At 35.6% G+C, this 23,711-nt stretch overlaps 1 long non-coding RNA gene across 2 annotated transcripts in view; it reads left to right on the forward strand.

Annotated features, from left to right (window-relative positions):
* The window catches only part of LOC120222097, a 513,003-nt gene that overhangs the window by 296,670 nt on the left and 192,622 nt on the right, over nt 1–23,711 (forward strand). For both annotated transcript variants that reach the window (XR_005525965.1, XR_005525964.1), the window contains one exon: nt 1,942–2,015. This is a non-coding gene — a long non-coding RNA (uncharacterized LOC120222097). The remainder of the gene's footprint in view (nt 1–1,941; nt 2,016–23,711) is intronic.

A 23,711-nucleotide genomic window follows, 5' to 3' on the forward strand; every position in this document is an offset into this window, starting at 1 on the left:
TGAGCTTCATTACCCTCACCGAGGGGGAAAAAAAGAGAGGGGGAAAAATAAGGAAGAAAGTGAAAGTAAGGAAGAAACATGCAGAAACAGAAGTGAAGAGAAAGGTCAAAGAGGAGGAATACATGAGGAAGGAGGAGAATGTAACATAGCAGACCCCGTGTTCATAGAAATCACTTTCTTATTTTGAACTGATAGTTCAGTTGACTCAACATCTGGTGAATTGAGGAAAAGGAAATCTGACTGATTAAATTGAACTGCTGTTTGTCAGTTAAATAGTTTATACATAAATATGCAGCCTAGTTTCCATCACATTTTCTTGTATGAACTAGTGAATCAGGTTTTCACTAACCTTGTTTAAGCGGTGAGTAGAACAATACCAATCAGTAATTCAGATTTATATAGAGGTGGGCAGTTTCTATATTTCTGAATCATTTATCGAGGATTATTGTTATTCCATATAATTCTGAGCATGAGTTATTTTTGTCAGTTTCTTTTATGAATGTTTTGTTGCCTTATAAGGAAATATGTGCACTCCCCTTCTCTCATTCAGTTGTCCCTGGTGACGCCTCCATAATTTCTGTCTTTACACTGGTGCGTTTTTAGTCTAATTCAGGCATGTGAGAAGCAGGGGAAAAGTTTAGTTAGTCAATGTCAGTGATTTTTTTTCTGATCCATTCATGGATGGATTTCGTGAATCTGAACCAGTTTGCATTTAAAATCTATATATATCAAGTAGACACAATACCTAAAATATTCCTCCATATACTTCAAGGGAAAAGGAAAATAGAATTCACGAGTCGGAACTAGATGCAATTTCTAATAATAGATGCAATTTCAGGGTGATTTATGATCACGCTATCATATGGGGAGATACTAAAATATTACCTTGCACTAATGTGAGAGTGGACATAAACATATAACATTTAGTACTACAAATATGCAAAAAATGTACTGCTGTGCTGTGCAGTAAGCTGAAGATAATTGTATTATTTTCATTTTACACTAAGAAAGCTATATTTTTCTAAATCCTGTAGTGTCAGTTATCTAAAGCTAAAAATAGGGATGACTTAATCTAGTCTGTGTCTTTTTTTTTTTTTTTAAACTGTTATCTTATTTAGAGATGGTGTCGAATGAAGAAAGAAAGGATTGAAAAAAAATAGTGTGACATTCTAAGCCCAAACATTTATGACGTAGTTGGAGATTTTAATTCCTGGACTCTTAACTGAAGATTGAAAATACACGTTAAGAAATGCAGTTCAGTTATTTAAACCAAGAAGTCTGGTTCAAATCCTGAGTCTTCAAGACCCTTGCTGCTTCCCAGAGCAGTGGCTGTGTGTGATGAGATATATGTATAGATGATGTGGTATACAGCATGCCAAGCCCACAAGACACTGCAGTGGGCATTTTGTATTGCTAAATATGTTCATTTACCTCTACTTCACCATCTGCCCCACCACCAGTTCAGTCCCTTGAAAGTAGTAGATCTAACATTTTTTTTTTTTCCAATTCTATGTGAAGTCCTAATTTCCCTTAAATATGTGTATTCGGATAATAGATTTTCTTCTTTATTCTCTAAAATTAACATTTTATGTAATCTTTAGGCTGTGTAATTGTTGTTTAGGAGTATTTTTTTTTTTAAATCAGATAGAATTTAGCTAAAATTCAGAGGCTCTGAGCTTCTAGTCATATCATTATAAAGTCCTGAACAGGGAGGCATATTTTGTTTTTCAGAATTGCTTTTTTTTTCCTCTTTAGATCCTTTTCTTTTCATTAAAAAACTACTCTGGAAAGAGGGTTTTTTTTTTCCTTAACAGAAAAAAAAAGCCACGCTTGACTGATAATGCATTGCTTTGGATGGTGAAACATTATGAAAGTTTAATTTTTAATTAAATCTGAAATACCAATTATAACTGAAAGAGATTTTAACCTGTTTCTTTTCAGACTGCCTGAAGTTACATTTAGAGACTAAAATCACTGCACCTTAAAAACAAAAGATTGAGCTGCACTGCATTCCTGTAAGTGAAAGCTTCCTGTACCTTCTTTCTCTGTGATTTTGTGACCAACCCAAGAAAAGACAAAAACATTGGTAACATAGTAACCAAGCATGAGTAAAAATTTGAATATCCCTGAAGAAATATATGTTTAAATGATTTCCTTCTATAAAAAAAGGAAATTTGCTGGGCACAATATTCAGTATGTCTTTTTTATTCAACCTAAATTGTGAATCCTTTTTTTTTTTTCTTTTTTTTCTTTTTTTTCTTTGCCTGGTTTGAATTGCATTAGGGAGGGTGTCACCCACTGTGCATCCGCACAGTGACATACACCCTGACAGGAAGGATTCTCACATTTTTATTTAAGTCTCATTGAAGGTAATAGATTTCTTATGGAATCAGAGTAGATTCCTTTTTCCTTTGTGATGTCATTAGAAATTTTTAGCCTTTGTGTCAATGGAAAGGGAGAGAAAAAAAGTTCATGATGACATCACAAGATTCTGTTGCCTTGAGGACTTTGGGCAAAACTAAGTAAAATGCATAATTCCCTTGTGTGCGTGTGTTCCCCATTCTGCTATGAAGCAGTCAAAATAGCACATCTTATGTCTTCCCGTGAGCTACAAGGCTGTCTCTCAGAGCCCCATTGTTCCATAAATGCATGTCAGAGTCTACCACAGTCTGGTCTACCCTTATTTAGCTGCTGTTTTGTCAATGTACTTGGAAGAACAATTAACACTTGGGATTTCAATGTCTGAATAACAGGCAGTGAATAGAACCCGAGCATATAAAAGATTCAGATGCCCAGGGTAAGAAAACAGAAGCTTATAGTTGGTGGGGGAAAAAGCAAAGCATTTTAATGCTGCACTCAAAGGTTGTGTAATACTACAAGAAAAGTCAATCTTTTTTTTTTTAATTTTAGATGAAAATGTACATTTTGGTAATGAAATCCAGAAGGTTATGATGTCTTCCTAAGTTTTGCAGTTAATGTGTTGCAAGGTCTTTCCTTAGAGAGTCTCAAAACACTTCAATAGCATTCATCTCCTTGAGTCATTGTTGGAATGCCGGATGCGGGGTTCACAGCACTGTGGTTTTCAGAGTGCCATCGTGTCTGTCCAACAGTGGACAGACTGAAGCACTAAAGGTGATTCAGTTTCTTCCATTTTCACTTTGGTTCACTGCACCCTTTCATTATTGGCTATAGTTCTTAGGTGTTGACTATAGAGTGTCCAGAAGTTGTTGAAATATTTCTACCTATGGTCTGAATTTCTGCTATGTCCATTTTTTAGTGGGAAGAGAGAGATGATGCATGGACAGGGCAAGATCATCTCACAATCAGGGCATCTGATGAATGGAAAGGGGGCTTGGATGGACAGCTTATGCATGTTGCCCACTGAGCACAGTGCTTGGCTGGTATGAGTGATAAATGATGCTTATTATTATTTTTGTCATAACTACAACAGTTCAAAGCCATAGACAGGAAGGTCTCCAAAAGTAGGATGTGTTTCTTACTCATTTTTGTAATCTCCAGTGCTTGGCATAATAATAGTAATCAAGAAGTAGCTACTGTTATTAATACAATTACAAAATTTATTAGTAGTCAGAACTTTAGGATGCATTCTTTGAGAGGGTATTATTCAGGGGAAAGAGGTTGAAGAAAGTTTTTGACAGGAAGACAGTTTTAAAAGAATTTGTCAAAGGCAAATGAGCTGTTCATCATATCACATCAGGCATCGGTCTCTCAGTCTTTCTCCTCATTGATTTTACACTTCTCTCTCTCTCATCACCAAGATGAAGGGCCCATTCATACTATATCCTTTTTTCTGTGAAATGGTTTCCAGGAATTTTCCATTTAGGTTGTATGTCTCACATTCCATACAGCGGAGTTGTCTCCAAAGATAAATCTACCTGACTCCAGGATAGACTCTTCACCTATGGGTCTAATTGCCATGCAGTGAATTGTGCTTCAAGGAAATGGGCACACGGTATGATAGGTATGGTGTTAACAGGCCACAGGTTAGGGAAATTGCCATTAGAAACTTCAACTCTCAGTGCATAAACAGCCAGGACAAGTTCCTCAGCACTAACAAGACCACAGTATTTTTTAGAATTCAGAATCATTTGACCCCCTTCTAAATTTAGCTTCCTGAGTTTGTTTGTTTATTTGTGTGTCTTCTTTGCATAAAGTTCTTTGCTCTCCCCCACCAACTTTAATTTATTTCCAAAAGGGGTCCCTTTATTTTTATTAAATCAGCTACTGGTGATGCAAATTAAGGCTTTCATAAAACGTGGCCTCTAAGGCAAAACTAAAATGATAAAATTTAGGCTTAGTGAATTGTACTGTTATTGTGTTGAATAGCATTTAAAGACATCAAAGAACTTTATAAACACATTTCACATTTTTTAAGATTAATAATTGAGGTGAAAGGGATTTAAAGGTAGAGCTTCATCAGACATTACAGGTTGAAAGTCTGTTAAGTAGAAGTTCAATAGTCTCATTTTGAAATAAGTAAATTGAGGCCCAGGGTAGGGCATGCAAATTACCCAAACCATAATGACCACCAATGCAGATCATCCTTTAGACATCTAGGCCTGAGAGTAAACTTGAATTGAGACTCTGGGGCTTTGATCTTTCCTCTGTACTCAGTGCCTGAGCAGTGTTTCCTGAGGAACAAATTGCCTAGACTTCATTTTATGAGACCCATTGAACTGTTAGTCCCCTCCACTGACCAGCCCAAAATTAGTATATAAGGGGTATTCTGAAAACATTCATTGTTATCAAAAAGAGGTTTTTTTTTTCCATTTTTAAAATATATTTTAATATCATGCCTCTGGTTGTGCAGTGAATCACATGGAAGCAAATTTATTTGGTTGACTTCATATTCTTTATGATGATTTACAAATTGGACAGAAGACCATTAGAAACTTCAGTAGTTTAATTGCGCTGATAGGCATGATAAAACCAGTAATCTGAAAAGAGCCATTGTGACATGGAATTCAGACTTCCCAAGAGTGTGCATCACGCATGGTGTCAGAATGTCACTGTTGCCAGGGGTCATTTCTGTCAGAGAAAAGTTTTTCAGGGTCTGAAAAAAAATGAAAAAAACTTTAATAATTTAAAATGAATTACTTGCCTTAGTAATTTATTTCAGGTTGCCTTTATTGGATTCTGTCATTTAGCAATCCAAAGAGACCAGTGTAGGAACTTTTCTATTATTTTACCCAGAGCTAAGTCGTAGATATATCTTACTTTCTTCCTCAGATTTATTTTATACCTTCCAAACCTTCCCTTCCCCACTGTGAAGAAGCTCAGGTTTCTATGGACAAAATATTAGTGGCTTATGTCTTTGTGCTCTGAATGAGGAGATGGTGTTCTGCCTTAAAAAAATCAGTGGAAGCTTTGGCATTTAGAGAAGGAAGAATTGAAGCATTCATGAGGATCCCTTGACAGGGCCTTGGATATAAGTGCCCAACAAGTTCTCTCCTCAGACAGCTTCTCTCTTTTCTCTATAATAATAAATTAAAATTTATTCTATGCCTCTTATGAACAAGTCATTTTACCAAGGTAAATAACATATAGTTCCTGTCATCAAGGAGTGCATAGTCTGGGCAATAGATACATCTCTCTCCTTCTCTTTCTTTCTTTTTTTTTAATAGTTTATTGTCAAGTTGGTTTCCATATAACACCCAGTGCTCATCCCCACAACATCTTTCTTAAAGACAGAATGTTATACAGATACAGTAGAGTAAATAAACAGTTATCATTTCTTTTGGACCATCAAGAAAATGTAGGATATTAACAAGTAGCCCAAGTAGAGGAAGTGACAAAAATGCAGGTTGAGGGAACAGTGTATAGTAATGGTGAGATCTGAGTATAGGATGCTGGTTGGAACCAGTGTTTTCCAAAGTGTGGGTTGCAAGTCATTCATATGTCATGAAATCAGTTTAGAAGATCACAGTCAATATGCTTTTAATGAAATAGTATCACAGGGAAAAATTTATAAGAAGTGTATTACAAATTTTTAAGATAATGGATTGTAAAATAAATATATTTCTTACTGGGAATCATGCCACCAAAATATGAAAGCATATCTTAAAAAGATAGGTCCTTTTAAATACTTAAATCCTGTAATCCTAACTAAAGAATAATATTATTTTCCCCCCTCTGTATATATGAGAAAGTGGAGGGATTAAACAATTTGTCCCAGGTCATATAGCAGGTAATGTAAAGGACAGAATGTGAATATATCTGTCAAAACCCACATTCATAGTCTTCCCATAATTTGACACTGCTTTTCAGGGTTGCATGACTTCAGTCATTTCACTACTGATAACTCACATTTATATCTCTAGTCCTGATATCTCTCCCAGATTCCAGTCTGTATTTCCAGTGTCCTTATGTAAATCTCAGAGTCAGTATATCAAAATTGAATTTATCCTCCTACTTAAAAATCATCCTCCTTTTGACTATGTTATTTTTTTAAATCTCAACTGTCCAGGTCATCTTGACTCAAAATCTATCATTCTTGCTTTCCTCCTTCCCCCGGGTGTCCAGTAAGTGGCCAAGTCTTACTAATTCTCCTTTCTTGGTACCTCTGTCTTAGGCTTTCATTTTCTCTTGACTGCAGTGATCTCCTAATTGAGAGAGACAATAGAAGGGAGACCAGCTCATCCTAAACACTGCTGCCTCATTAGGTTTTCTGAAGCAGGAGCTGTAAGATTATGTCACCGGTGTTCACACACAACTTTAGTAATTCTAGATTAATTACCAAACAACTTCTAACCAATATTCATGACCATCTAAAATCTAATTCTAACCTCATTTCTGACTTAATCTTGTGGTTTAATATACCACACACTCGGGCCAAATTTCCTCACTGTCCACCCCCCCCCCCCTTTTATTAATATTGTTCCTGCCATCTGGAATGGCCATTATTCTGTTTTTCCATGTGCAAATCTAACCCATCCTTCCGGGTCTATTTTAAATACTATTAATTCCATGAAACCTTCCCTCCTTGACCTAGCCAGAAATAATCCACTCTCCCCTGCTTACCAAACTCACTTAGCACTGTAGTGGCCCTGCTGACAATTTAATTTTGGACTTCTAGCATTCAAAATTGTGAAAGAATATATTTCTGTTAAGTCAACAGGTTTTTGGTAATGTGTTACAGTAGCCTAAGAAACTTATGTAGCATTTACCTACACTCTTTTTGACATATGAATTACTTTCTATATTTTTAACAATACTTATGCACGTACATTATCCCTTTATTGGAAAATAAATTCTTTGGGAATGGAGTCCATATTTAATTAACGTTTCTAAACTCTACAGAATCTACCGCAATAGAATCATTAATTCATTACCCAACCATGCTTAATCCTGGGAATATAGAAATGATCCCTTAGGCTCTCATGGAACTTATAGTCTCCTAAGGGAATCAAACATTAAGTAAGTAAACAAATAATTACAAAATTACAAATTTTAGTTCATGAGAAGAGGTGATAAGTATGTAAGATAATAATGCATGGAGAAAATCTGCTATACTATCCATTGACTGCTTAAAAAGGAATTCTCATAGAAGGTGTCATTTAAGTTGATAGTTGAAGCACAGGAAAAATCAGGCAGGTGAAGAATTTGGGGTAGGGATCGAAACATGGAAGGAAAAGAATGCTCCAGACAGAAACAGCATGGACAATGCCCTCAACCAAAGACAAACTTTGTGTGTATTCAAGGAAATGAATGGATTCCAGAGTGGCTAGAAAAAAGTAAACAAAGGAGAAGAATAATTGGAAATGAAGTCAAAAGAGTAGCCAGGATGAGGAATTTGGATTTTATTTTGAATACACTGGGAAAACACATCATAGATGTATGTATAAAATAAATTAATAAATGAAATACATAATAAATATGTAAATTGAATAGAATAAGATGAAAATGATTCAAAAGCAAATAGTATGTACAAGCTCATGGCATCTATACATTTATTTCAAATCCTTGCAAAGTTCACTTCTAAGTTTGAGGAGGGTTTGGATTTCTGAAACTAAAGTCTAATAGTTCACAACTTATTTCCCATCTGCATAATCAAAGTTGATTTCTGACAACCTTCTAAGATAAGGTCAAGTTAATTTTATTTCAATTTTAGTTAATAATTGTTAAGATTCTGTTGTTGGTTAATGAATCTCTTATTTTTGTTTATTTTTAAGTGCTCATTGCATAATGTAGGAATGAGTACCAAAAATGTGTTTTACTCCTAAGATGTATTTTTAACTGTTAAACCTGAATCTTATTTTTAATTTTGGTATATTTTATCATGTGCAATGACCAGGAGACTGGAGGCATAGAAATGAATGAATCATCATTTATTACTGAATTTCTGGATTAAAACCAATCCATATATTTTATTTTATTTTATTATTTTATTTTATTTTGCTTTAATGTTTGTTTATTTTTGAGAGAGAGAGACAGAGCATGAATGGGGGAAGGGCAGAGAGAGAGAGGGGGGTTGGGGATGGGGAAACACAGAATCTGAAGAAGGCTCCAGGCTCTGAGCTGTCAGCACAGAGCTGATGCAGGGCTCAAATCTATGAACCACGAGATCATGACCTGAGCCAAAGTTGGATGCTTAACCTACTGAGCCACCCAGGCACCCCGAAATCCAGATTATATCAAAGTATGATATATTAATATCATAGAGTACCACTAAGTCAGAATGGAGATATTGGTTTGTTTGAAAAGTGATAGAAATTATCCCCTTTTGAAGAGGAAAGAATGAAAGAAAGAGAGAGAGAGAGAAAGAGAGAAAGAAAGAAGAAAGGAGAGGGAGGTAGGGAGAGAGGGTAGAAGGAAAGAAGAAGAGAAATACAGCAGAGGGAATGTGAAAATTAAACCATAGAGAAATAGGTTAAGCTCTAAAGATATGAGGATTTATCTGCTATAATTCAATAAAAAGACACTAGAATCATAAAATATTATAGCGACAGGGAACCTTAGGAATTATTTATTCCAGCCTCCTCATTTTACAAATGAACAAAATTCAGGCCTAGAATTCCTATCTAAGACATACAGTTAAATAGTTAATGGCAAGGCTGGAACTGTAACCTTAATTCTTAGGAGCTAGAGTAACACAGCTAAACCAGCTAATAGGTGATCAGCCCCCTACCATAACCCTTTCAAGGTCTTGGGTGGAAAAAGGAATATTAAGTACAGGAGATGAGTCTATAGACAAGCTTTAATTAATAAAAATCTGAACAATATGTATTACTCACAGTCTGTTTACTTAATGTACCAGATGCTTTATAAAAGTTGTCTTTAATCCTTGCTACCATACTCAGCAACCACCCTGCAAAGTAGGAATCATTTCCATTTTATAATGAGAATACTGAGCTCCGGAAAGATTAAGTAACATCCAAGATTGCAAAGCCAGTAAGTGAGTTTGTATTGATGCCAGGCCGAACTGATTCAAACTCTGTACTATCTCCTGCTTGGTGTTTTTATCTACTGCATTTTGTTATCGCCTTAGCTCATGTGGCCACATAAGTCATTAGTTCTCTAATAGTCCAAACTTTGAAAAAAGGAAGGAAAGAAAGTTGCATTTAACGGGTGCCGTCTCTGCTTAAAGCTCTTCACATTCAATTCCCTCAACAGTACCTCAAGATCAATGTTATAATCTTTAGTTTAAAATTTAGGAGACTAAGGTTCAGTGAGATAAAATTGCCCCACCCATCTTAGTAGAAGCTTCATCCAGGATTCAAACACAGCTGTCTAATCCCAGGTATTCTTTCCATTGTTCCACCAACCTTCTGAATGCTAGTTAGTTTTCTATGGTCCTCGAACGTCAGATCTTTATCTGGCAAAGTAGAATTGTAATGAATGCTCTCATAGACTTCCCAAGAAGGAAGAAAGTGTGTTGGAAGGGTGCTTTTATAATTAAGTTATATCACCTTGTCTGGAAATAAAAGCAATGCCCTCTGCATGTTTCCTTTGACACATGAGGAGCTGGGAAGATGGGTCAAATCTATGACATTAGTCTTTCATCTCCACATTGCCTTGACTCACTGTACATCTGTGCCCAAGACCCCAACCATATCATAGACAATGGTACTACTAAGCTATACCATACTTTAACACACCTTTGAAGAGTAAAAGAAGTAAAATTATTATGTGTATGAGGCCAATAAGAAGGAAGAAGTTTTATATTTTCCTTCTCAAGGTTAACTTATTTGAAGTCTTATAAGGCTGATCAGAGATATAGGTCAATGAAAGAGCTCATTGTTACTTCTTCTAAAAAAAGTGCAAAACTGAAAATCCAAACATACTTATGAATTGTTAGATTGTTTTCTAATGACCAGTGAGAACTACATTAGAACTGAACTTCTTGGTACAAGTAGGAGAGACAGAGACAGAAAGAGGGAATGAGGAAGGGGAAGGAGAAGAGGAGGAGATTTGAAACGCTTGTTAATGGCCACTCCTACTCAGATACCACACTACATTTCTTTCTATGTGTCAACTTTAGCAGCACTGCATGTGTACACCTTCATTTCTGAGAAGGTCGTTTTCTATTATCAGTACACTTGAACAATTCTTCTAAAACTAGTTGTCACTGTAGAATGGCTCCAATACACATAACAAGTTCATGGTAATTAGAAGTGATGCCTAAATGTTAGGGTTCTACTGCTGTTACTTGGTCCTCTCTGTTTCTTGAGTTTGACTTCCAAGTCTTTCTGTGTGAAAGGATCCGTTCAAGTCTACTACTCAGTGAAAACTGTGTTTCCTGCTTTGCAGAAGGGACTTTGTTCTTTGGTTCATCCTTGCACTTTGCAAAATGTTGCTATTAGCCCTAAATCAGAAAGTGCATTAATACATCTTTTGAACTGCTAAGTCTTTTCAGGAGGAAAAAAAAAAGTATTTTCAACAATCTTATAATATTTTGTTAAAACTCCAATTCTGGGGGTTCCTGAGTGGCTCAGTTGGTTGAGTGTCTGACTTTAGCTCAGGTCATTATCTCGAATTTCATGAGTGAATTCAAGCCGAACATTGGGTCACTGCCGTCAGCACCCAAGCCGTCCATGCAGAGCTCACTTGAGGTCCTCTGTCCCCCTCTCTCCTCCCCCACCTCCTCTCCCTCTCAAAAATAAATAAACATTTAAAAAATCCAATTCTGGTTCAGTGTTTTGTTCTCAAAGAAACTTTGAATGAAGAAAAGCTTTTGTAACTGGGAGGAAGCTTATCTAATCTCTTCAAGACTGGTGAGAAGCAATCAGGAGACTTGTGACTCTGAAATAGTAAATTTCCAAGTAATTAGGCACAAGTTCTGAAGAACAATAAAGAGTTTTACACATCAGGTGCAGTACGTTGGCTTTAAATGCACCCCTTCATGTATCCCAAATGGCAATGTGAAAGCACCATTCTTTGTCATCTGGAAAAGGGAAGAGGCCATGCTAAACTGACATTCTTTCAGGAGGTCATGAAAAATTGAATATAGAATGAACTCAATGTTCTGGGTAGTATCAGATTTTCTGAGTTATAAACGTCCTGTGATAAAGTGTCCTCAAAGATACAGTAAAATAAGTTTGCTCATGTTGACAATTTCTGAGTATTCAAAGATGAAAATTTTTGACATTTACTTGTTTGCAGTTTTGCACTAAATTTGATCATATGAATTTTGCTATAATTTTACTGAACTGTTCTTTGCTTAACTTACTTGAATATTGTAGGACTTTATTTAATAGACAGTAATCAATATATGTCTAACATTGTTATCACTGCCACTGCTATTACTATCAGAGTTCTGTTATCTGGACTAGGGCTGGCAGGAACAGCTGTGAACTTGGGTTACACATTTAGGGCTTTGTCTTATCTTCTTGCAGCACTGGACAGTGGGAGGGGCCCACTAGATTGGCTACTCTGTAAATTAACTTAGACTCATCTCACCTAGAAAATTTGTCAGCAAAGCTTTATTAATAAGCCTTTTAGTTAGACAAATATTTTGCATGAAAAACTCTTGTTTTTTATTTAGTACTGACTCTTCTCATGCTTCATGAGACTTTCTGTTTGATTACATCATAATATCCACAGTATCATTGTAGTTACCACAAGGGAGGCAGCAGGTGTAATGGAAAGGAAAGAGCATGAGGCTGACTATCTAGAGACTTGATTCAGGCATTGTCAAATATTTTTGTCTTAAGATCATTTTCCTTATCTATAGGGCACACTTTTCTCAATCTTGCAGACATTATACAAACAAGTCAAATATACATATGAGGTATTTAGAGTTCTTCGGAATAAAGATAGTTCATAAATATTAAGTATTACTATTACAGTAAAAGTATTAGTAGAAGTATAAGTCACTTTAAGGTCTCAGGAGTAAGTTGCTTTATCTGAGGTCTTGCTGTTTAGAAAATTTGGTTTTTTTGAGTTGCCATATAGGGAAGTACTCTGTTGCTGCTATGCACTGTTCCTACATTGGAAGCAATGACTAAGAATGAATTGCCAGTAATATTTTACTCTTTTTAAAGATTTATTTTATAAGCATTCTTTACTATAAATTCTCTGAGGAGTTCTTCTTAAATTAAAAAAATTAACTGTTTTATCCCATATTAGACACTGAATTTCCTGAGGTAAAGAACCATGAGTAACTCACTAGTTTTCTCAGTTTCTAGAACAGGTACCAGATAGGTGTTCAGGGTTGAGTATCCTGTGTAAAATTTTTTTTTAATTTTAATAAAATTTGTTTTTAAAAAGGATATTAAATTTATTAATATGACCATATAGATACAATATGATGTGGACAGATGATATTGAAAATTATACAGTCATTAGAATGAATTTGGGATGCCTGGGTGGCTCTATCAGTTAAGCATCTGACTTCGGCTCGGGTCAAGATCTCACGATTGGTGGGTTTTAAGCTCCTCATTGGGCTCTGTGCGGACAGCTCAGAGCCTGGAGCCTGCTTACGATTCTGTGTCTACATTCTCTCTGCACCTCCCCTACTTGCACTCTGTCTCTCAAAAATAAATAAATATATAAAGCATATACGTAAATATATGTAAATATTTATATATTTATATGTATGTATATATAAAGAAAAAGAATAAATTCTATCTACTGCTATTGACCTGGGAGGATGACCATATTTATTAAGTGAAAAGAGCAAATTTTCAGAATAATGAATATATGAATAAATTTAACGAATAAATGTTGTGCATGTTGTATGACCAAATTCTTCACAATGGTCATCTCACAGGGTTGAGAATCAAAAAAGACTGATGGAAGATTATTAACTTTTTCCTTAACCATTTTTATTGTTTCCCTAGTTATAATGCATACTATGAAAATAACTTTGAAAATGAATATGTAAAATTATTTTTTAAATTACCACCTTTTATTTCTTGGAAAAGCAGCCTGAGAAAAATAATCACCATACAGAACTTTCAACTTCACTGTAGTGCCTCAACCTCTGTAAGACGGAATAAAGTACATATTCTAAATAGAGTGTTTCTAAACAGATGTTTCCTGAGCTTCATGATGGTACTAGTTCTTGTTAACAAGTGTGATGTATGTGCCCGTGTGTAAAGGTGAACTCTTTCATGATGCAGGTTCATACATGAATCATATACAAAGAATTAATAATTGAACAAACAAAAGTTGTTCAAAGTAATCTGAGTCTTTAGTATGAATATATAACCTATAAATGCACCAAAAAACTTTTTGGGGTATTTATTTATTTATTTAGTTAGTTAGTTCATCTCTCTCATCCACAATACATCTCCCACAATAGCTGGCCCAGTGTTCCTGCCACCTTTCGCTCACAGTCCTTTTCAAGGACTCTCACTAACCCTCCATGGGCCCAGATCAATTAACTTTTCTGCTCACTTCTCAACTCCTTGCTAGGTCTGTCTTTTTCTTCCGTTTCTGGTGTAAATCTCGCTAGACTTTCAGACTTCTTTAACTCACTGAGGGGGACAAAAAAAAAAAAAAGAGGGAAAAGAAAAACACCTCTGCAAGATAAGGTTTCAGGACTATATTCCCAACAGAAAATTCATAGGAGTTTTAAGTAATCAGAGGGGCAGACCCAGAAGGGTTAGGTTAAAGACAGGCACCAAAGGCCTCCCCCTTTAGAATGTACTTAAATAGACCTGAGCCTCTGCATTGGGCAGAATATCTGAATTGGAACCAGGCAAGAGAGGACTGTGCAGTCCGAGATACTATATTTCACAGAGTCAGTACATTCTACATCCCATCAGAGTAGTCCTGACAATGACTGACCTTTAAGGATAGAGGACAGAGACACCATGAGCTAAATTTAAAACACAGGAAAGTTGTAATATGATAACCACAACTAATGATAAACAGGCATATTTTACTTCATGTTATAGCCAATTATGATAGAAGCTTTACAAAAAAGGAAGAAGAGAGGGGGAGGATTGGAGAGAGAAAGAAAGAGGAATGAATGGAGGAAAAAAAAAAGAGGCAGAGAGAATCCTTCCTCCCAAATAAAATGAGAGGATGGAAGAATGGAAGAAGGTGATTGGTTAAATGAATAGGAAGCATGAACAAATAAAATGTATTTTGACACTCCAGCCCTTTCTTTATATCTGCACAAATCTCCCCTGGTCCCTCATGGGCCCTACCCTGCATGGGCTGGGTCATCTTGCACTTCCAGCCAGCCAGCTGTCTTTTCCTTCCATTTTCAGAGTGCTGACTCAGAGTAAACCACTTACAGGTGTGGGGAAATCTCTAGAATATGCTTGCAATTATGTTTGTTGCTCTTAACTCCAGGGAGCTGAAGAAATCAATAAGCAGCTGATAATGGAAAGCTTGCCCAAAGATATAGGTCCCTTCTCCTCCCAATGCCTTCAGTTGAGGGGATTTACACAAGAATGTGAATTTTTGTCACGTGACTCCTACCAGTGCCCCAATGAGCTGGTGAGAACAGTAACTCTAGCTAGAAAGATGTCAAATAATAGAGGTGTGATTGGAAAAACAGATAATGTTTATGAAGAGATTTTAATGAGACAAGTAATGCTCATATAATATTAGATAGAAAAAAAACAAGGCCCGATACATATAAAATATTAGGGTTTATTTCTAAGACGTTATTTATTCACTTCTTTTCCATTCTTTTCATTTTCCAAAATGTCCAGAGAGAAAGAGAGAGAGAGAGAGAGGGAGAGAGAAGGAAAAGTGCTCTTGGGTTATCCTTCCTTATTTGCTGTTTTGTTTCTTTGTTTTGATCACTGTTAATTTTAATATTGGTACCTTTTATTGTAAAGAAATTTCACCTCAAATTTGAGTGACATGATATTGTTGCTGACAATTTTTTATAGACTGCTATTTTACCATGTTCTGGTCATTTCTAATGCTCAAGCATCCCTTCAGTTCTGGTGGAGTGATTGAGGAAGAAGGTTGTGATGGAGATGTTACGCATTCTAGCATCTGGTGATGGATTAGGACAATGCAGTCAGGACTCTTATCATTTCATGTATGAGAAGCCCAAAGGAAGTAAGATAGGTCAGTGGATACACTCAAACTATGCTTTTGTTCATAAAATAAATGTTTACTTAGATGATAAATTACACCTATCAAGTTCAGTTAGTACAAACATTTAAATAGAACAAAAACTACAATCAAGAAAGATGATATTTCCAAAACTCTATAAACCTCTTCCTCTAAGTGTTTACGTATTTATCTTCTTCTCAGCTTAGGACTTTCTCAGACTGTTTTCATGGCTTACATTCTAGTTTAGATTCTGGAGCTCTTTAGAATATAGATGTTAATTATTCTTGTAATTGACAACTATTCTGTTTATAACTAAACGGTTATTTACTTTCTCCTTGTTTAAGTGATTATTCTGCCATTTACAATTCTGAATTTCTCTTCCCTTCATTTTGATGTACCAGGCCCCATTTGCTTTTTACATTTGCTTTCACTTGCTTACTCTTACTCTTTCTAACTCAGGCTCTTCCTTTAGCTCAGAGTTTCCTAATCCTAGCTACATATTAAAATCACCTAAAAAAACAGAAAAGAAAGAAGGAGAAAAAGAAAAAATCTTAAAAAAATAAAACAAATGAAAAGATTGCACTGGCCCCACCCAAGGTATTGTTTTGTTTTGTTTTTATTTTAATATTTATTTATTTTAAAAGAGAGAGAGCACAAACCGTGAGATCATGACCAGAGCCAAAATCAAGAGTTGGTCACTTAACCAACTGAGCCACCCAGGCACCCCCCAGATACTGTTTTAATTTGTTGGAGGTGGAGTTTAGCTGCAAGTTATATCCTTAAAGGAACCAAGCTCTTATTTAATATCAGAATTTTCAGTTCAGTTTTGGTTTAACCTACTACTTCACACTAGAAAGCCATTTTTCTAGATAATGACTACCTTCCTAACCATAAAATAATGCTTTAACATGCATAATACAACTCTATGCATCTCACAGACAAGAATGTCACACACATTTTTAAGCTAATGACCAAACTTGAACAAATATTTGATAAACATAAAATTGCTATTACCATAGTTATCAGTTAGAAACTAAATATAGTTGACCAAGTTTTTAAAGTTCCCTTTAAACTTGACTATTGTAAATGAAATGTCTTGCATGCGGAAGAGCATCAGAATATGCCTTGAGTCTGATTTACATGGAGGTCAGGAGGAATGGTGGCTGACAATAATGTCAAAGGGATGTGCATTTGAGAGAAAGTGGAAACAACTCAAATGACCATCGGCAGGTGAATGGATAAACAAAATGTGGCATATAAACACAATGGAATATTATTTAGCCTTGAAAAGAAACGAAATTCTGTGACACATGCTACAACATGGATGAACCCTGAAGACATTATACATTATGCTCAGTGAAATAAGCCAGACAAAAAAGACAAATACTGTTTGATTCTATTTAAATGAAGTACCTAGAACAGTCAACTTCACAGAGAAGGAAAGTAGAATAGAGGTTACCAGGGGCCAGAAGGAGTGAAGAGTGGGGAGTTACTGTTTAATGGGCACGGAGTTTCATTTTGAGAGATGAAGACATTCTGGGGACAGATGGTGGTAATGTCTGCACAACTTATGCCCCTGAACTGTGGACCTAAAAATGGTTAAATGGTAAATTTTTCATTACATATATTTTACCACTAAATAAAATAAAGATAGATAGATAGAGGAATGTACATTTTAAAGCTTAAGGTTTCTCAGTGCAAATGGGTTGTAGTTACCTAAGTGCAAGGTTCAGAGGCACAACTGAACTGAGTAGTCTAGTCATAGATTCATGAGGGCTTTATGAAATATAATAATTTATTAGTTTAAGTAATAATCTTTACTTTTGAGGCCTGTTTTATTTTACTATTGAAACCTGTCATATTTATGATATTCAAATGCTGGTATTATCTTTGGTTCATAAGCAGTAATGACTATAATAAACTATAGAGACCAAATCGTAAATAGTATTCTTATTAAGTGCTTGTAGCTCTACTAGAGTTCTCATTTTCATTAGCTGATGATAGAGACAGAGCTGCCTCTAAGAGTATTGTCTCTTACCAAATTATTTTCTTGGTAGGAGAAGCCATGGCTTTGTATGAGTCCATATTTTTAAAATATTCCATATTTTCCAATAATTCATTATGTAAGCCAGTCATTTTCTCTTTTTTCCTCTTGAAAATGTTGAACAATTTTACTATTATAAATTTCTTGGCTTAAAACTCAATGAATTTTAATACATATATACATTTGTGTTACAGCTGCTACCACTATCAGGATGCAGAGCAGTTCTATCACCTCAAAGAACTTCTTTATGCTATCTCTTTGTCCCTCTCCCTGCCAACTCCTACAACCACTGATCTCTCCTTTATCATTATAGTTTTGTCTTCCTGAGAACTGCCATTCACATAAATAGAACCATATATAGTACGTAACCTTTGGAGGCTGGCTTCCTTCACTCAACATAATGTACCTATGATTCACCTAGGTTGGTGCATGTATGAATGCTTGTTTTGTTTTGTTTTTAGTATGAAGTGATACTGTTTTATTTATTTCCGGGGGTTATTTTATTTTTTAATAGTTTATTGTCAAGCTAGTTTCCATATAGCACCCAGGGCTCATCCCCACAAGTGCCCTCCTCCATGCCCATCACCCCCTTCTGCTCCCCCCACCATCATCAGTCCTCAGTTTGTTCTCAGCATTCAAGAGTCTGTCATGGTTTGCCTCCCTTCCTCTTCCAACTATTTTTCCCCTTCTTCTCCCCCATGGTTCTCTGTTAAGTTCCCCCTAATTCACCGATATGTGCAAACATATGGTATCTGTCCTTCTCTGCCTGACTTATTGCTGAGTAGTATTCCCTTGTATGGTTGTACCAGACTGTTTATTCATTCACCCGCTGTAAACATATAATTGTTGTTGTTGTTATTGTTTTCCATTTGAGGGAAGATATTATAGAACTGCTATAGTCGTTTGTGTACAAGATTTTGTGCAGACATAAGTTTTCACTCTCTAGAGTAAATACCCAGGAGTCGGATTGTTAGGTCAGATGACATACGTATGTTTAATTTTATAATAAATTGTTGAACTGTTTTGCTGAGTGGCTATGTCATTTTGTATTCCCACCAGAAATGCATAAGAGTTCCAGTTGTTCTACAACCTTAACAACAGGTACTTTTATTACCTTAGTCAGTGTGATAGACGTGGAGCAGAAACTCAGTTTTCATTTCTTAACTACATAGTTTAAAGGTATAGGTGAGGGCCGCCTGAGTGGTTCAGTTGGTTAAGCATCTGCTTTGGCTTAGGTCATGATCCTGCAGTTCTTGGATTTGAGCCCTGTGCTGGGCTCTGTGCTGACAGCTCAGAGCCTGGAGCCTGCTTTGGATTCTGTGCCTCCCTCTCTCTCTGTCCCTACTCAGCTCATGCTCTGTCTCTCTCAAAAAGAAACATTAAAAAAATTTATAAAATAAATAAATAGATAAAGCTATAGATGACTGTGATTCTGTGGCCATAATCTTTCTTGATTTATTTTTAGAGATATTCTATTCCTATATACTTTTTTTCTCACAGGAAAAGAAAGTGTGGTCTATTAAATTTAGATTTCTGATACAGTTGCTTTTTCTCTACTTTTCTGAGAATTGCTATTTTTTTCCCTATGATAGTACATTCATTTTTTTCATTTTGGGGAATCTAAAAAAACGTCTCTTTATATCTAAATTCTAACATAGCTTAAGATAGTGTATGTACCTATATAAATATGAGATATAAGAAAATTACTATACTCATTCAGTTATGGTTTTTTAGTGTTTGCTGTATTTTTGGCCAGTTAAGTGAATAATATATGATACAACAGGAATGGGCAATCTGAAGAAAAAAACAAATTATAGCTCTATTTGTACTTCTAATGTTGAGGCAAATTATATTTGAGAGTGTGATTCCTGAAATAAAATTCTTCAAGATCACCACATCAGGTATTGAATGGGTCTTAATCTCTACTTTAAAATAACATTTTGGAAAAATGAAAACATATTTAAGTTAATGAGTACACATTTTCTTTTGGAGAAAAGAGCCCTGTTCTGGGAATTAGAAGACTTGTATGACAGCCCCACTTCTGCCCCTTGGTAGCTTTGGAGCTGGGGCAAGTTATTTCACCTTTCCAAATTTATTTCCAGGATTTACATCTAGCTACTATTGATGTCAAGAAAGGCAACATTTTTACTCTTCTTAACAAATATTTACTTTCTATCATAATGTGGCATACATAATTCATTAATTTGTTTATTATTCCTTACTGCAGGACATTGTACCCTGATATATAGAGGCCTATTCTCATATTCAAACTCTCAGAAGGGTTTCAAAATGTGATTTAATCCTTTAGGATGTGTGTGTCAGGAGTGGAGGGAGATAATGACTACCCTTGGCTTCTATGACCTCACACTCACCTGATTTTTCTCCTATCTTATTTATTTGCCAGCCTCTTGTGTTAGATCCTCCTTCTCTGCTCCATAATGTACCCCAGATAGGCTCATCCAACCAGTAGCTTTAAATACTACTCTATGCTGATGATAACAGATATTTATATCAAGTCTGACCTTAACCTGTCACCTGGGCTCCAGACTTGTAAAAACAACGATTTACCTAATGTCTTCATTGGATGTCCCACTGGGCATCTTTAATGTAGTAAGAGATCTTGATTCCTCTTGCCGTCTCTGGGAACAGCACCATCCTGCTGGAGGAGGCCTGCTCCAGTTATGCTCTGTCTCATCTTTTTTATGTATACATATTTTTTTTCATATTTTTGTCAATATAGTTTCCTCAGACACTTAGTTGGTCTGGTCCATTTGTTTTAGATAGTTTCTGTATGTGAGTAACCACAGCAGAAACTCTCAACTAGGCACATGTTTTTGTTTATTTATAAATATTTATTTATTTTGAGAGAGAGGATAGAGAGCAAGTGGGAGAGAAGGAAGCAAATGAGATAGAGGGAGAGAGAGAGACAGAGAATCCCAGGCAGGCTCCATAATGTCAGTGCAGAGCCCAACGTGGGGCATGATCCCAAGAACTGTGAGATCAAGACCTGAGCCAAAATTAAAAGTCAGACTCTTCACCGACTAGGTTCCCCCAAATAGGCATAGTTTTTAAGCCTGAAAGCTCTGTTTATTTTTTAAAGGGACTTGTGCTCTTCCCATCCTTTCTTTCTTCAATTAATAGTAGCTATCTGGAGGCCACTGGAAATAATAGGCAGGATGGCACAGCATGTTCTTAATCTGCTATTGCTCTGAGCAAGTTGCCATGGTCTGTCTGACAGATACTACTTGAGGGGAGATGTGTTTCTCCTGTGAATGCTGCCATTTTGCCTTAGTTTCGATACAGAAGAAGTTGGCTCTGTGTTAAGCCTTTTTCACGTTAGCCTTTTGTAAGGATTGTTCTTTATTGTCTAGTCCCAGGCTCACTAGATACTATTTAATGCCTCCTCCAGCTACTAAGGTCTCTTTCCTCTTTCCTTCCTGGAAATGATTTATTCTGAGTGAGGAAAGTCGGCCATTCTTCTACTCAGAAACTTTCACTGACTCCTCATTGCTTATAGAGGTACAATCCAACTCCAAAGTGTGATCAGGTTGGCAGAATTCCTATATGTAATAAACTTCAGATGTTGAAATGTATTAATGCACTTAAAGGACATGTCACACTGACTGTAATGTTAGGTACTAAAGAATGGTTGTTTTTTATTTATTATTATTTTTTAAAATTTACATCCAAGTTAGTTAGCATAGACCACCGCTAATATCATCCTCAATGGGAAAAAAATTGAGAGCTCCGCCCCACCCTAAGGTCAGGAACAAGACAGGGAGGTCCATTCTCACCACTGTTATTAACATAATACTGGAAGTCTTAGCCTCAGCAATCAGACAACACAAAGGAATAAAAGACATCCAAATCAGCCAGGAAGAGGTCAAACTTCTTTGCAGATGACATGATTCTCTATATGGAAAACCCAAAAAATTCCACCAAAAACCTTCTAGAACTGATCCATGAATTCAGCAAAGTTTCAGGATGGTCATTATTTAATTAATGAAATTACTTGGTATTTCAAATGTCTCAAGAATCCACCTTCAAAAAATAAGTTTCTCAAAGGCATTTATCTTAAGGCCTAGTAATCCACTTGTGGTACTTGTGGTTCCATATTTGCACATACATTGCAACAACTTTCATTGCAGCTTTATTCATAATAGCAAACATTTCAAAGCATACTAAATTTCCATCAAAAAGATAAATGCCTTGGAGTGCCTGGGTAGCTCAGTCAGTTAAGCAACTGACTCTTGATTTCAGCTCAGGTCATGATCTCAAGCTTGGTAAGATGGAGTCCCACATGGTGCTCTGCACTGACAGCACAGAGTCTGCTTAGGATTCTCTTTCTCTCTCTGCCCCTTCCCAGCTTCCCTCTTTCTCCCTTTCTCTCAAAATAAATAAACATTAAAAAAAAGATAAAGGGTTTAAAACATTGCTATATTAGACTACATCAAACTATTACAAAACATAAAATAGATCCATACATACTGCCTTGAAGATATATGCATTGCATGTTTTAAGTTTAAATAGGAAGTTGTAGGTTAATATAGGTAATTCTCTTATCTTACCTTGGTATAGAATGAAATACAGTTTCCTGAAAGATATGGGAAGAGTGTGCTCCAGACTGGTTATCTTGGGTGGTAATTGAAGGTACAGAGGGAGATTCTTTTACCTCTTATTAAAATTTATTTTTTAAGCGGTGGGAATGTTTGCAGTTTTTAAAAACTTTATCTTTTGTATGTTTATGGAGGAAGGACACTTTTCAATAGTTTCAAATAAAAAGCCTCTGCAAAATTAAAAATGTTGCCTTGGAAGAACCATTAGAAAGTATATACAACATAGCTTTAATTGATTGGTTGATTCTTTTTTACCTGGGAAAATAAACTGTAGTATTTGGAGTAAATATAAAATTGAATTTTGCCAGGGCCAACCTTATTTAGGACCATCAAAAAATTTGCATAATGGCACCATTTAATAGATCTTTAACTCAGCCAGGAACCAGATAGCACAGACTTACTCCATCTATAAACTTCCATAAAGTCTTCCAGAATTGTTAATTTTATTACTTTTAGTGTTATGGAAGTGCTCAATTATGCCTGCAGTGATTGACAAATCATGTGACATTGACCTCAAATCTCATAGATTGACTTTATTTTTTTTGAAAATAGGCAGTTTAGTATAAATGAATGTGTGACAGTAAGTTCTTGGTATTTTTTCTCTAAGTAAGGACAAAAAATGTCTACTTCTTTTGGCGTGTGTTGAAAATATTCTGTGTATGCTGGAAGCCATCTGTTTTTACTGCTTCCTATGAAAGCTGACAATGAGTCTAGAAGCTTTTTGGGAAATTCATATGACTAACCATAGGAGTTTCAGTAATAATAGTAATAACACCAACAACAATATAATAATAATAATAATAATAGTAATAAAACAATATAACTACCACACTTAGCAAATCCAGCTATATAAGTATCATTTTACATTATTAGTTTAAGGTACCAAATATTAGTATAGAAACACAGAGTTAAGTAATTATGGGGATTCTCATAAGTAGGGAAACTATATGTTGTATTTACTCTTATTTCTCTGTAAGACTAAGCTGATTTTCTCAGTGCCATGTTTTCTCTTACCACTCAAATGCCTTTTCAACAGAAAGCTTATTCCTCTGTTACAACATTGAAAGGGGCCTGTGGAAATGCAGTAAAATCTAAATTGTCCTAGAAAAATAAGATAATAATCTGTAAGGCAAATACAAATATTTGATGCTATTGTTGCATTCGTTCTGTTCACTTAATTATTAGAATGTATAGACTATTGATAGGGTTTATAGATTTCACTTTTCATCTAAATTTACTGAAGCCACTGAAAATCATAATTATTATGCTTTTAAAAGTAAGATAGTACCATCAAATCTTAAAGTTGGAAGAGTTCTGAGAAATAATCTAGGATAGTGACTTTGTTTTCTAGACCAGGGTTTGGTAAACTGTGGCCATTGAGCCAAATCCAGCTTGCTGCTTATTTTTATATGGCCTCTGTGAGGTAAGAATGTTTTTACAGGTGAACAGTTACAACTGACTTTATAATAGGGACACTGTCTTTGAACCCTAACTTAATAAAATGTTATCCTCTAGAAAAGAATTCTATTCTTATAATTGTATTACAAAAATATATTTAATTATTA

Source organism: Hyaena hyaena, unplaced genomic scaffold (assembly GCF_003009895.1).
Source record: "Hyaena hyaena isolate Hyena2069 unplaced genomic scaffold, ASM300989v1 scaffold_834, whole genome shotgun sequence".
Classification (NCBI taxonomy): domain Eukaryota; kingdom Metazoa; phylum Chordata; class Mammalia; order Carnivora; family Hyaenidae; genus Hyaena; species Hyaena hyaena.